This window comes from Schistocerca nitens, chromosome 6 (genome assembly GCF_023898315.1).
Source record: "Schistocerca nitens isolate TAMUIC-IGC-003100 chromosome 6, iqSchNite1.1, whole genome shotgun sequence".
NCBI classification, from domain to species: domain Eukaryota; kingdom Metazoa; phylum Arthropoda; class Insecta; order Orthoptera; family Acrididae; genus Schistocerca; species Schistocerca nitens.
Window position 1 is genome coordinate 352118902 of NC_064619.1, and position 13869 is coordinate 352132770.

Sequence of the window (13869 nt, forward strand, 5' to 3'; positions counted from 1 at the left end):
CTATATCCGTAACATTAACGGTGTTTCGACCAAGCGAGATTAGTGCAACGGCTAAGGTTCACTGCTATCACGCTGGTGGTACTGGAGTAAAAATCCTATCTATGTCATTTTTTTCACTCTGATCCTACAGAATATCATTAAATTGTATTTCATACAAAATTTTTCAAAAGTAGACGTTTTCACCGTAGTAATTTCGGTAATATATCAATTATTACAGCACATTTTTTTCAAATGGTTATTTCGTTTGTTACATAATATATTACACACTCGCCTTACTCGCTATCATTTGCTGTGCTAGAACAGAAGTCCAGATGGTGTTTGTCGTAGAAGCAACCGAAGCACACATTCGTAAAGCACCACGATCATTAAATGAAAATTACTACTTCGCGGGCACACGGATTTTTAAAAAGCGGTACCGAAAAACAAGGTTCGTGTGCATTCAAAAGGATGGTCCTCAGTTCGCCGGTCGGGGTGGCCGAGCGGTTCTAGGCGCTACAGTCTGGAACCCCGCGACCACTACGGTCGCAGGTTCGAATCCTGCCTCGGGCATTGATGTGTGTGATGTCCTTAGGTTCGTCAGGTTTAAGTAGTTCTAAGTTGTAGGGGACTGATGACCTCAGAAGTTAAGTCCCATAGTGCTCAGAGCCATTTGAACCATTGTCCTCTGTTCGTTCAAGTTCTATGTGAACCACTAGAATCGATCATTCTGGTGAAAGTCGGTCCACAAAATTTTTGCAGTATTAAATAATGAATTTTTATGGAATATTCCCCCTAAGTTACTCCTCTATTAGTATTTAGCAACTCATGAAGTATTCTGTTTTTCCTGAAAACTTTAAATTGCCTGCAAAAGTAAACATCACAGGGCTGGCAGAGTGGAGCACATTCAGGTGGCATAATTATTTTAGTGCAGTTCCATGCTTTTCTTTCATCTACAACTGTTGTTGTTGTAATCTTCAGTCCAGAGACTGGTTTGATGCAGCTCTCCATGCTACTCTACCCTGTGCAAGCTTCTTCATCTCCCAGTACCTACTGCAACCTACATCCTTCTGAATCTACTTAGTGTATTCATCTCTTGGTCTCCCTCTACGATTTTTACCCTCCACGCTGCCCTCCAGTACTAAATTGGTGATCCCTTGATGCCTCAGAACATGTCCTAGCAACCGACCCCTTCTTCTAGTCAAGGTGTGCCACAAATTTCTCTTCTCCCTAATTCTATTCAGTACCTCCTCATTAGTTATGTGATCTACCCATCTAATCTTCAGCATTCTTCTGTAGCACCACATTTCGAAAGCTTCTATTCTCTTCTTGTCCAAACTATTTATCGTCCATGTTTCACTTCCATACATGGCCACACTCCATACAAATACTTTCAGAACGACTTCCTGACACTTAAATCTATACTCGATGTTAACAAATTTCTCTTCTTCAGAAACGCTTTCCTTGCCATTGCGTCTACATTTTATATCCTCTCTACTTCGACCATCATCAGTTATTTTGCCCCCCCCAAATCGCATAACTCATTTACTGCTTTAAGCGTCTCATTTCCTAATCTAATACCCTCAGCATCACCTGATTTAATTTGACTACATTCCATTATCCTCGTTTTGCTTTTGTTGATGTTCATCTTATATTCTCATTTCAAGACACTGTCCATTCCTTTCAGATGCTCTTCCAGGTCCTTTGCTGTCTCTGACAGAATTACAATTTCATCGGCGAACCTTAAAGGTTTTATTTCTTCTCCATGGATTTTAATTCCTACTCCGAATTTTTCTTTTGTTTCCTTTACTGCTTACTCAATATACAGATTGAATAACATCGGGGATAGGCTACAACCCTGTCTCACTCCCTTCCCAACCATTGCTTCCCTTTCATGCCCCTCGACTCTTATAACAGCCATATGGTTTCTGTAAAAATTGTAAATAGCCTTTCCCTCCTTATATTTTACCACTTCCACCTTCAGAATTCGAAAAAGAGAGTATTCCAGTCAACATTGTCAAAAGCTATCTCTAAGTCTACAAATGCTAGAAACGTAGGTTTGCCTTTCCTTAATATATTTTCTAAGATAAGTCGTAGAGTCATTATTACCTCACGTGTTTCAACATTTCTACGGAATCCAAACTGATCTTCCCCGAGGTCGGCTTCTACCAGTTTTTCCATTCGTCTTGGTCATTTTGCAGCTGTGACTTATTAAACTGATAGTTCGATAATGTTCACATCTGCCAACACCTGTTTTCTTTGGGATTGGAATTATTATATTTTTCTTGAAGTCTGAGGGTATACATCTTGCTCACCAGATGGTAGAGTTTTGTCAGGGCTGGCTCTCTCAAGGCTATCAGTAGTTCTAATGGAACGTTGTCTACTCCTGGGGCCTTGTTTCGGCTTAGGTCTTTCAGTGCTCTGTCAAACTCTTCACGCAGTATCAAATCTCCCATTTCATCTTCATCTACCTCCTCTTCCATTTCCATAATATTGTCCTCAAGTACATCACCCTTGTACAGACCCTCTATATACTCCTTCCACCTTTCTGCTTTCCCTTCTTTGCTTAGAACTGGGTTTCCATCTGAGCTCTGGATATTCATACAAGTGGTTCTCTTTTCTCCAAAAGTCACTTTAATTTTCCCATCTTACCCCAGTGAGATAAGCCTCTACATCCTTACATTAGTCCTCTAGCCATCCCTGCTCAGCCATTTTGCACTTCCTGTCGATTTCATTTTTGAGACGTTTTATTCCTTTTTGAATGCTTCATTTACTGCATTTTTTATAATTTCTCCTTTCATCAATTAAATTCAATATTTCTTCTGTTACCCAAGGATTTCTACTATCCCTCGTCTTTCTACCTACTTGATCCCCTGCTGCCTTCACTGTTTCATCCCTCAAAGCTACCCATTCTACTTCTAATGCATTCCTTTCCCCCATTCCAGTCATTCGTTCCCTAATATTCTCCCTGAAACTCTCTACGATTTCTGGTTTGGTCAGTTTATCCAGATCCCATTTCCTTAAATTCCCACCTTTTTGCAGTTTCCTCTTCTGGCCGCTATTTAAGCGCGACGCTTCCGGGGCCCTGGTGGTCGTGCTTGCCCGTTTATTGGGCATCTGTTGTATTGGCGAGTCTTGGAGTGACCGTTACGGAGGAGCATTGGTTGCTCGCGGCTCTGTGTTATGATTCGAGGAGTGTGTCGGCGACTGGCTGGTGGAAAGGCCTCCAACGCACTAGCAAGTGTGTATATTGTACTACCTGATGCCGGATGCCTGTGTATGTTATGTGGATTCTCGTCATTTGCTGCTACTAGCGGTGGGCATCAGCTACTTCTTTGAAGTTGTGTTTGTGATCAGTCTGATCGTAATTTATGTTCAAAGCAGGAAACAGTGATTTGTATGTGATTATCCCTTCCATGGCGGGAATAAGGAATTCACTCTTGGTTCCGGTATATGTTGAGTAGTGTTGTTAAGATTGTAAAACGTTACTAAGCGATGGGAGCACTAAGCGTGAGTAGGTGAGGCTGCATGAGTCATTCTAGGATAGTGCGTAGGCCATGTTTAGTGTTAAGACAGTGTACTTGTAATGTTACTTGAGTATCTTATGATTTATTCTGTGGTCCTCGTATGGAGGGGCCGTGACTTTGGTGTCTTGTTCAAATGGTTCAAATGGCTCTGAGTAATATGGGACTTAACATCTATGGTCAACAGTCCCCTAGAACTTAGAGCTACTTAAACCTAACTAACCTAAGGACATCACACAACACCCAGTCATCAAGAGGCAGAGAAAATCCCTGACCCCGCCGGGAATCGAACCCGAGAACCCGGGCGCGGGAAGCGAGAACGCTACCGCACAACCACGAGCTGGGGACTTTAGTGTCTTGTGTTATGGTTCGGCAGACTTTATGCTTGTTATTGGGGTGTGCCTGTAAGAGTGAAGGAGTATGAGCTGTAAATAATTTTCCATGTTATTTGTTTGAGGTCTTGCGTGTGTTAAGGGTATTAAATTTGAAAACGGTGTGGAGGGGGGGGGGGGGCATAACTCTAAAATAGGAGTTTTTTTTCACATGTTACAGTGTACTACGTACGAGCGGCGGGCACAATAAGTTCTGGATTGACCAATACAGGGGGTGGCGCCTAGATTGCAGTATGTTCAGCGTTAGCTCGGCCGGCTACGCGTTGGTGACGCTCGGCTCTACTTGGCGATGTCCTGTCAGAGTCGTTGGGCTGTTGCGTGGAACTTAAACTGACTATTAAGATAACTGTCTTTTCTGCCTAAATATTGTTGTTATACCTGAAAGGAATTTCAGGAATGAGTTCAATGGAATAAGTCACTATATAACTGGTGGAATTCCGTTGTTCTGTGATCTGTCTATTGGTCTAAGATTCACGTAGGGGATTTTCCTCTTTTACTTCTACATCTACATCTACATCCATACTCCGCAAGCCACCTGACGGTGTGTGGTGGAGGGTACTTTGAGTACCTCTATCGGTTCTCCCTCCTATTCCAGTATCGTATTGTTCGTGGAAAGAAAGATTGTCGGTATGCCTCTGTGTGGGCTCTAATCTCTCTGATTTTATCCTCATGGTCTCTTCGCGAGATATACGTAGGAAGGATCAATATACTGCTTGACTCCTCGGTGAAGGTATGTTCTCGAAACTTCAACAAACGCCCATACCGAGCTACTGAGCGTCTCTCTTGCAGAGTCTTCCACTGGAGTTTATCTATCATCTCCGCAGCGCTTTCGCGATTACTAAATGATCCTGTAACGAAGCGCGATGCTCTCCGGATCGTCTCTATCTCTTCTATCATCCCTATCTGGTACGGCTCCCACACCGGTAAGCAGTATTCAAGCAGTGGGCGAACAAGTGTACTGTAACCTACTTCCTTCGTTTTCGGAGTGCATTTCCTCAGGATTCTTCCAATGAATCTCAGTCTGGCATCTGCTTTACCGACGATTAATTTTATATGGTCATGCCATTTAAATCACTCCTAATGCCTACTCCCAGATAATTTACGGAATTAAATGCTTCCAGTTGCTGACCTGCTATATTGTAGGTAAATGCTAAAGGATCTTTCCTTCAATGTATTCGCAGCACATTACACTTGTGTACATTGAGATTCAATTGCCATTCCCTGCACCATGCGTCAATTCGTTGCAGATCCTCCGGCATTTCAGTATAATTTTCCATTGTTACAACCTCTCGATATACTACAGCATTATCCGCAAAAAGCCTCAGTGAACTTCCGATGTTATCCACAAGGTCATTTATGTATATTGTGAATAGCAACGGTCCTCGACACTCCCCTGCGGCACACCAGAAATCGCTCTTACTTCGGAAGACTTCCCTCCATTAAAATTTAATTAATATTCTGTACTGTTGCTTGTTTTACAAATGGGGATTTAGTCCCAGTAAATTCCTGTTAAATTTGGGGGAAATTATGCTTGTAATCTATACTTATTTGGGACTATTTGTTATCTATTTAAAAGGAAGAATTTTTACTTAACTTGTTTCATTACGTATAATCTTACAAAGACTCTATAAGGTTTTTAATTATATTTGTTACTGGTGGCTATTGGAAGGTCGGTTTGTAAAAGATTTTGTAAAACTGCTTTTGGGGATAACTGTAATAAAACTTAGTGAACTACAAGCCTGTGTTTGCGTTTTCTTGTGACTCACGTCCCAATGAGTCAATTCGTCGACTCTTTTTCGAACAGTCCCACCACATTTTCCGGGTAGTTCTTGCTTAGGTAAGAGAACGTTAAAAATGTATTTCTTGACAGTACACAGTGCCGTTAAGGAATGATTAATCTCGTTCAGATATTTTTTCTGCAGGGGGACGGTTATCGCTCCTTGTTACCCAAGGGGTCTACTGTGCTTCGATCGGTACTGGCAGCAGCTTTGATCGGTATTAATTACAGAATCAAGATCAAAATTAGGTGACTACTTTCTTTTGCATCTGGAATGAGATATACTGTAAGGGGCAGTCGAATGAAAACGAGACAGTTGTAAAATAAGTAAGTAAACTGTGTATTATTTCAAAAGCAATCGCCATAACTGACTACAGATTTTAACTCATTTTTCATGGAAAAGTCTTTGCGGTTGCTTGCGAAATGATAATTGTATCCTGGGCTGCAACTCTTCATCCGAAGCAAATCGGCGGCCACGAATATCTTTCTTCAGGGCTCCAAAAACACGGAAATGGCATGGGGAGGATCTGTAAGAGCTTCCCAGCGAAACGTCTGCAGAGTAGTCGAAACGGCATCATTTTGTTGTAGGATAGTGCCCACCCACATGTTGCCGAGGTTGTGTCGTCTGCAGAACTTTCGCTGGGAAGCCCAATCTCTCCACACGCTGTTTCCGTAATTTTAGATCCCTCAAGAGAGACAATCATGCCCCTCGATCTGCTTCGGGCGAAGAGGTGAAGGCGTGGGTGCAATCATGGTTTTGTAGGCACCCACAAACATTTGTTCCTTAAGCCACTGACTGTCTTGTCTCGCAGTGCGATAAGTGTATTAACTGTTATTGCGGTTGCTTTTGAAGTAAACAACAGCCTCGGTAGCAGTTGACTGTCGTTCATACGTATTTAATGATGTTCTGTGCGATGGAGAAAAAAAAAAGAAGGGATGCATGCGGGTGGGTTTTGAAACCGCACTGCCAGCATGGTAACCGCGAATCTTAGTCGCTACGCTACTTTCTCTTGAGAGAAACAATGTTAAAGTTACAGGTATAGGTTTTACGCATAAAACTTCATCATCCATTTTCTCGAAGATTAGGGTCCGTCTCTCGAAAAACCGCTAGCCAGGTTCTCAGTACATGTACACACTTAAAGCGCATCAAAATTCGCGATTAAACGATCTAATGGCCCCTCTGTAATTTACGTGTCAGCTCTCCGGAGGTTTAGAGCCGGCACGCGACTGTGACAGATTCCACAGAAGTCGGCCACATTGGCTGGTGCAGCTATGCAACTCGGAGCAAAAAGCACTTGAGCACGCAAAGCCGAGACAAGGACCCCAGGGCAGGATGCAGCGGCAATGGCCTTCAAGGCAGGCTGCGGCACGGCAGCTAGTTAAAAGGCCTGGCCAGAAAGAAAGCTGTCTGGCGGCACCGTTTATGCCGCTGCGTTCAGCGGCGAGGGACGTCGCACAGGACGCGGTCCCAACCAAGTTGCTGGTAGCAGCATACGAGAAAAATTAGTTTTTAGAAATTGTTTCTGTAGAACATACTGTACATAAATACAGTATGACAAAGCTACATCAACTCCCAGTTTTTCGGTAGAAGTTCGCTTTCTTCTTTACAAAATTGGAGACGACTTGTTTGGATTTGTGCGTTTTCTTCACTATGTAATGGTTCTCATTCGAGTCTGAGGAAAGTAATTGACACACAAAATTAATTTTTTCGTATATTACAGTTTCAGTCAAAGTTTGATAATGAAGTGTCTATGTTTTTGATAATGGTCATAGTTACTGAGATACTCATTTTCTAATCAGTGTCTATCATAAATTTTAAAGCGTTTACATTGAAAAACGATGGGTACCTCACGTTTCGTTAGTTTTAGGTGATGGGTTGTTGCAGCTAATATATCGAAATCGTTTTTAAAGTTGAAAGGAAAGCCATATCTGATTACAGTAGGGAGAAAATAGAAACTATAATATTTTATTTGTGAGCGCTGGCGTCGAGCGCTCTGCTTGAGCACGCCATGGGCAAGTATTATAGCATGCAGCTCAGTCGTGAACAGTTCGTGAAAACAGATGCACTTTCTTGCAAATTAATGAAATTAGGAATGGAAGGAGGGGCGCGGGGCTTAGGAAGGAATAGTGGCAGGGGTGCTACGACTTTAACAAGAGAGGGTCTTATATTAAAATTTCCAAAATGTCAATTATGCAAAAACTTTCTTTTAAAATACCGGAATGGATGCGTAAAACTGTGAAAGGGGAACAAAACAGTAGATTTTAGTCCGCGTTTAGCCCGTAGAACACTTGTGTTGTTCAGTAATTCCTGATCTAGGGTAGCTTGCAGTGTGATGTGCCATTCCGTTAGGGCGTTATTACCTTCTACCACTCTCTTCACCTGCACTAAGGTGTCATTTACCTCCAGTCTGCTGTCGGTATTTGCTATTTTCAATACCTTTTTCAGCACCTTACTTCAGACATGTTACAACTCTCTCTTAAGTTGTCGGACTCTGTGGGGCATCCAATTCTCAGTTCACCGTAATTAGTATGATGAACACTCTTAGGACAGACTCATTAGTAATTTTCGGTGCTCTCCGTGTATATTACCCAATACCCTCCTCTTCTCAGCCTCAAGGTACTCATAGAGTTTCGAGAACGCTTTTCGAGACTTGGTACTTCAATTTTCGCTGCTTCGCATTAGCGTCCACTGGTGGCTAGTCAGGATGACGCCTTCATGTTGGGAGGAAGGTACTCCTCCCTTCAGTGGCCGGTCTTGCAATGCGCCCACAGCCTGGTGAAGTCACCTGGGGAAGAAAACTGTAATCACTCTCCCTCGTTTCCTTCAACATCTTATGTTATACCCCCAAATACATGTAAGAAAATTTTCTCTCGTCTTCTGACGCTCCTTGTTACTGTGACATAAATTCACATATAAATAAAACATCATTATATACTACTCCGACTTTCACGATCTCAATACTTACAGAATTGTGCACGAGGTTTGCATGAGTGTGTTTGGTTCCCTTTATTTCTTTTCGTACTTCCTCCCCTGTTTGGAAAGAGTGTCGACGCGACTGGTGGCATTGAATCTGACGCACCTTTAATACGCCCGACATGTGCGGTGGTTGCATACATTGGTAACTGCAGTATAAAACTCAAAAGTAGTGTCCTCTCAATAACCTGTTGTGGACCCTTCATTGCGTTACAATTTTTTTGTTTTAATCTTTGGATAAAATGGGATTCTTAGCCTCACCCGAAAACCTACATGCTATTCTGGTAACTTAATTTTGTATTGTTCCAAACTTTCTTGCTCATATAGTGCTATGGTATTAGCTCTTTGCACCTCTTTCCACAATTCTTCAATGCCCTCGCAACATCTTGGTTTGATTATCTCAAATGGTGGAGGCATACAACACAACATACGGTGATAGACCTACGCTCTCATGCGTTTTTGAATCGTAAGTTGCCATTATGTATGACAAGGAAGTATTCGACTTAAGATGGCTATTCATGAAATAGCTTACCATCTTACGTACCATACACTAAACCCATTCTGTCCTTATGTTACACTGTGGATGTAATGGGGTTGTTCTTAGTTAGTGAATATGTAAAAAGTGACATGAATGCTTAACGAGTTCCAATTTAAAGTTGGTGTGCTGATCCATAAGTACGGACTCCAAAACACCAAACTATAGCAATGAATTATTTATCACTGCTTGTGCTACTGTGTCGACCTGTTGGTTCGAAATAACGGTTATCGCAATGTAGCGAGGAAAACGTTCGGCAATAGTCAGAATGTACTGGCTCCTCATTTGCGGCAGTCTTAAAGGTCCAAAATTATCGATTCAAATCACCTCAAAAGGTTTAGCAGCCTCTAGCAGCCTATGTAGCAGCACACGTCGGTGTCTTTAACCTGCACATTGTGCACATCATACACAGTTGTTACATATTGTTCTACGTCTTGTTTACATGTTCTCCACCAATAACTCTCAACTACTCTTTGGTCTGTGGTTCCATGTCCTCTGTGACGTGACCATGTGCTTCCTTCAGTCCATCATCCCGTAGTGTGGCAGAGGTACCTACACGAGAGCCAAGTCTTATTCTCCAATACAACACTTTGTCGTGAACGGCGAACTGTGGTTGTGTTAAGAGTTAGCTTACACTCTGCTGCAGCAAACTGTACTCCCTACCACTTCATGAGGCTATGACCCAGTGTCTGCACTACATCAGTTTTCCTGCTAGGGCCACCTGTATTACAATGTTTCTTACCAGGTCTGTGAATTACTTTCTAATCAAACTCACTCAGTTTTAACACCGATCATGTAAACCTAATTGATGGATCTGAACAACAATTTCATCGCAGCGTGATCTGTTAGCACACTAATTTTTCGCCGCACGGGGTAGTCTCGCGGTCTAGGACGTCTTGCCACGGTTCGTGCGGCTTCCGCCGTCGGAGGTTCGAGTCCTCCCACGGGCATGGATGTGTGTGTTGTGCTTTGCGTAAGTTAAAGTTAGATTAAGTAGTGTGTAAGCCTAGGGGTCGATGACTTCAGTAGTTTGGCCCCACAGGAACTTACCACTAATTTTTCACACATAAATAGCAACAGAAGTATGTCACCCACTATATTCAGCCGTATAATAAATGTCCTCTGTTTTGTTAAACTGCCAAAATGTGTAAGCGACTGAATGTTCCTTACGCTGCACTTCCTGGGTTGAAACATAACTTGCCACATGTTTGCTAGTCATTTATGATAAAATGATTTTTTTCGTAGTCTGTAAAGATCAGTACGGAACTATTTGTAATTAACACTGTAAGACGTGTATATTTCTATTGTCTATTGTCAAACCACAATTTATGAAAGATGTTTATATTTTATTAACAGGGTTAAGTAGGAATAATTAATATTTGTCATGTTGGAAATAATTGTGGCAGCAGGGAATGTCTGCACCGAAGTATTGTTGGCAAGAGAGACCGCACATTGATATAATTTTAAAAGGGGCGGGAGAGACCGCGTATGGATACATTTTAAGAAAATAACGGGAAAGACCGCGCGTTGATACATTTTGTAATGGTAGCAGGGATTGTCTGCACCAGAAAGCATTGTTGGCAGGAGAGACCGCACTTTAGCATTCGTAGGAAGTCAGTGGTAAGCGAGATGTGAAGCGAGTCGGTAGCAGGTCTGAAGCGAGAGGTTGAGAGGAGCGGTGTGCCTGCCAGCCACTTGCTATGATTTACAAGAGATTATAAACGGATGTACAGAGACATCAGCTAGCTATTATCATAAGAGGAACTAATGTTATTGAATTAATTTTTTTTGAGAAACTCAAGAGTACTGAAGGTATGTTGTAAGGTTATTGTAAAAAGTAAGTCCCATTTGAACGTTTGTAAAATCATTTCATTCAGAATATAATTAATGTTTGCCAGCAATATTGCATTACTGATTATAATCCATCTCGAAAACCATCAACGTAAAACTTCGCAAAATTTTATTGTTGTCAAGGAAAAGTTTAACTATGAATTACGTAACTTCAGTCAAATTAATTAAAGAATAACGTCAGCTTTGGTTATAAATACAGCCACTTATTATGACAGTCCACCAGCAGCTAATAGAGTATAGTAAAACAGAGTAAGTATATTCATGTCGCAGTTCGATGTAGCAGTCAGATGGCGATCCAGTAACAGTAAAAACGGTAAGGAAAAGTTTTGGGTTATTGCAGGTAACGACTGAGAGCCACGACGACTACACATTCTATGTTTCGTCGAAATAATCAGCAAATTAATTTTAATAAGCAGCATTTAAATTTGTATGCGGAGATTGAGAAAGAGAATTAATTTCAAAGAGAAGATTTCATTTGTTATTATTAAGCAAGAGATAGAAATCCTAAGGGAAGGTTTCATAGGTTACTGTAAAAGGGAAGGTTGCGTAACAAAAGAGATATAGAGGAGACGGGAAGGTTTCAACTCTTTTAAATTTTCTAACATGGGTTTGTAGTCCAGTATCCACTGAAAATTAACGCCTTTCGATAACAAGTGCATATGTGGTCATTCTACATGTGCAAATCTTATTATGAATTTCATACCATTCATTCATTTTCGTGTCCGGTCAGCATTTCCAATAAATAGCAGCTGCGATAGTTTTGTCATTTCCTTCATAAACATCTTGTATTGTGCACGGGTTGTCCAGGAGGGGGCACACAAGTAGGTGGCTTGGATCTTCTTCAGACCCGCAGTCGCAATAGGTGTCTGCGCTCACTGGAAGGATTCACCATTTCTTCAGGTTGGTCTTGCATCGGGAGCGCCCACTCTTAGGCGGTTGAGGAACCTCCATACAGGGTACTGTAGGTTTGCGCCAGGAGCTAGTTTTTCTTTTGGTGATATGTCTACGGGCTGTGAACCCTTCCATGTTGCAAGACGAATTGCCTCTGGCGCTTACTCCAGTGGCGTAGTCCTAGCAAGGAAACTCTTGCGGGATTTAAGGCGGAATCTTGCTGCCTGATGACCATACAGAGGATGTCGGCGGTCATTCTCCTGCTTTGTTCTCTCACTGTCTGCAGCAGTGGCCCTCCGGATATTAGGTGTGGCTATTCCAACAACCGGATACAATTTCTGCACTGGTGTTGGCTTCAAGCATCCTGAGGTGATCCCTGCAGTATCGTTGACCTCAATATCGACTTGCTTAGCATGTGCTGAACCGTTCCACACAGGAGCAGCATATTCAGCGGCTGATACACAAACCGCAAGTGCAGAAGTCCTTAGGACGTGCGGGTTGGCTCCCCAGCTGCTGCCAATCAGCTTCTTCAGTATCCTATTGCGCGCAATGACTTTCTGCTTCATGTTTATACATTGCTACCTGAACGTTAGGGTCCTGTACAGTGTATCACCTTGGTAGACTGGTGTTGCGCAATGTTTCAGTTGCTCTTCCCGCCATGTGATATCCAGCTTTTGCTGCGCTCCTCTGTTTCGTAAATGGAAGGCGCTCACTTGATTTTTACTGGGATTGGGCTTCAGGTGGTTGGCATCACAGTACTTGGAGAGTTCATCCATTGCTAGAGACAGTTTTCCTTCTACTTCTTTAAAGGTTGATGAGTCTAGTGCTTACTGGCATTGGCTGATCATTTGTGTAGATATTGTACAGTGCTGGAGCAGCACACTGCTTTGGGGGAGACCGTTCTTCTGCGTTCGCCATTTACTCCTCTTACCCTGTAACGAAACTTGGAATCTTCTGTTCTGGAGAAAGATGCTAATAAGGGATGTCAGTTGGTAGTCCTTAGCAACGTCATACACTTTCTTTAACAGTTTCCTATGATTCACAGTGTCGTATGCAGCTGTTAGATCAACAAAAGCGACTTCAATAATCTAACAGTGCTCAAAAAGGTCCTCGATGTGCTGGGTTAGATTCAAGATCTGACTACAGCACAATTTGCCAGCACGTTAGCCTGCTTGTTGTGAGATAAACTTCACTTCGGGGGTGGCACTGATTCGGTTAAGTACCAGCCGTTCTAATGTCTTGAAGGTGTGGCATAAAAGGGATATAGGTCGAAAATTTTTGGGATCGTTTGGTTCCTTCCCAGACTTAAGTGTTGCAATGACTCTAGACTTCCGCCACATTTTGGGGATGTGTAGCTTGGCGACACATGTGTTCATTAGGCTTAGTAGCCACTCCGTCCTTTTTTATCTGTTCAACTGTAAGGTCATCGACACCTACAGCCTTATATCTTCAAACTGGAGATGGTAGTTTCGAGTTCAGCCATGGAGAAGGGGTTCCTAAGAAAATAATGCTCTGGAAATTGGAAATTTGTGGTAAGGTCTTATGGGACCAAACTGCTGAGGTTATCGGTCCCTAAGCTTACACACTACTTAATCTAACTTACACTAAGGATGACAAACACATCCATGCCCGAGGGAGGACTCGAACTTCCGACGGGGGAAGCCGTGCGGACCATGACAAGACGCCTCAGACCGCTCTCAATATTGCTCTGTTTCTGGGCCGCGCTGAATAGCTTCTTTGGGCGTCCTTTCTTTTATATGGCGTTCTGCAGGAGCTAGGTTGCCACTTTATCAAGAGTCACACTCGTTAAATTGTCTTGTGATTTTACAGCATCGCCACTCAGGTTTTTAAGCAGTTTCTAGGCTTGTCTACTGTGCAGCTTCATGTTTGAATAGTTTCTTCAGCAAATGGATCCTCTTCGTAGAGAGTTTGGTATCTTTCTAACAACA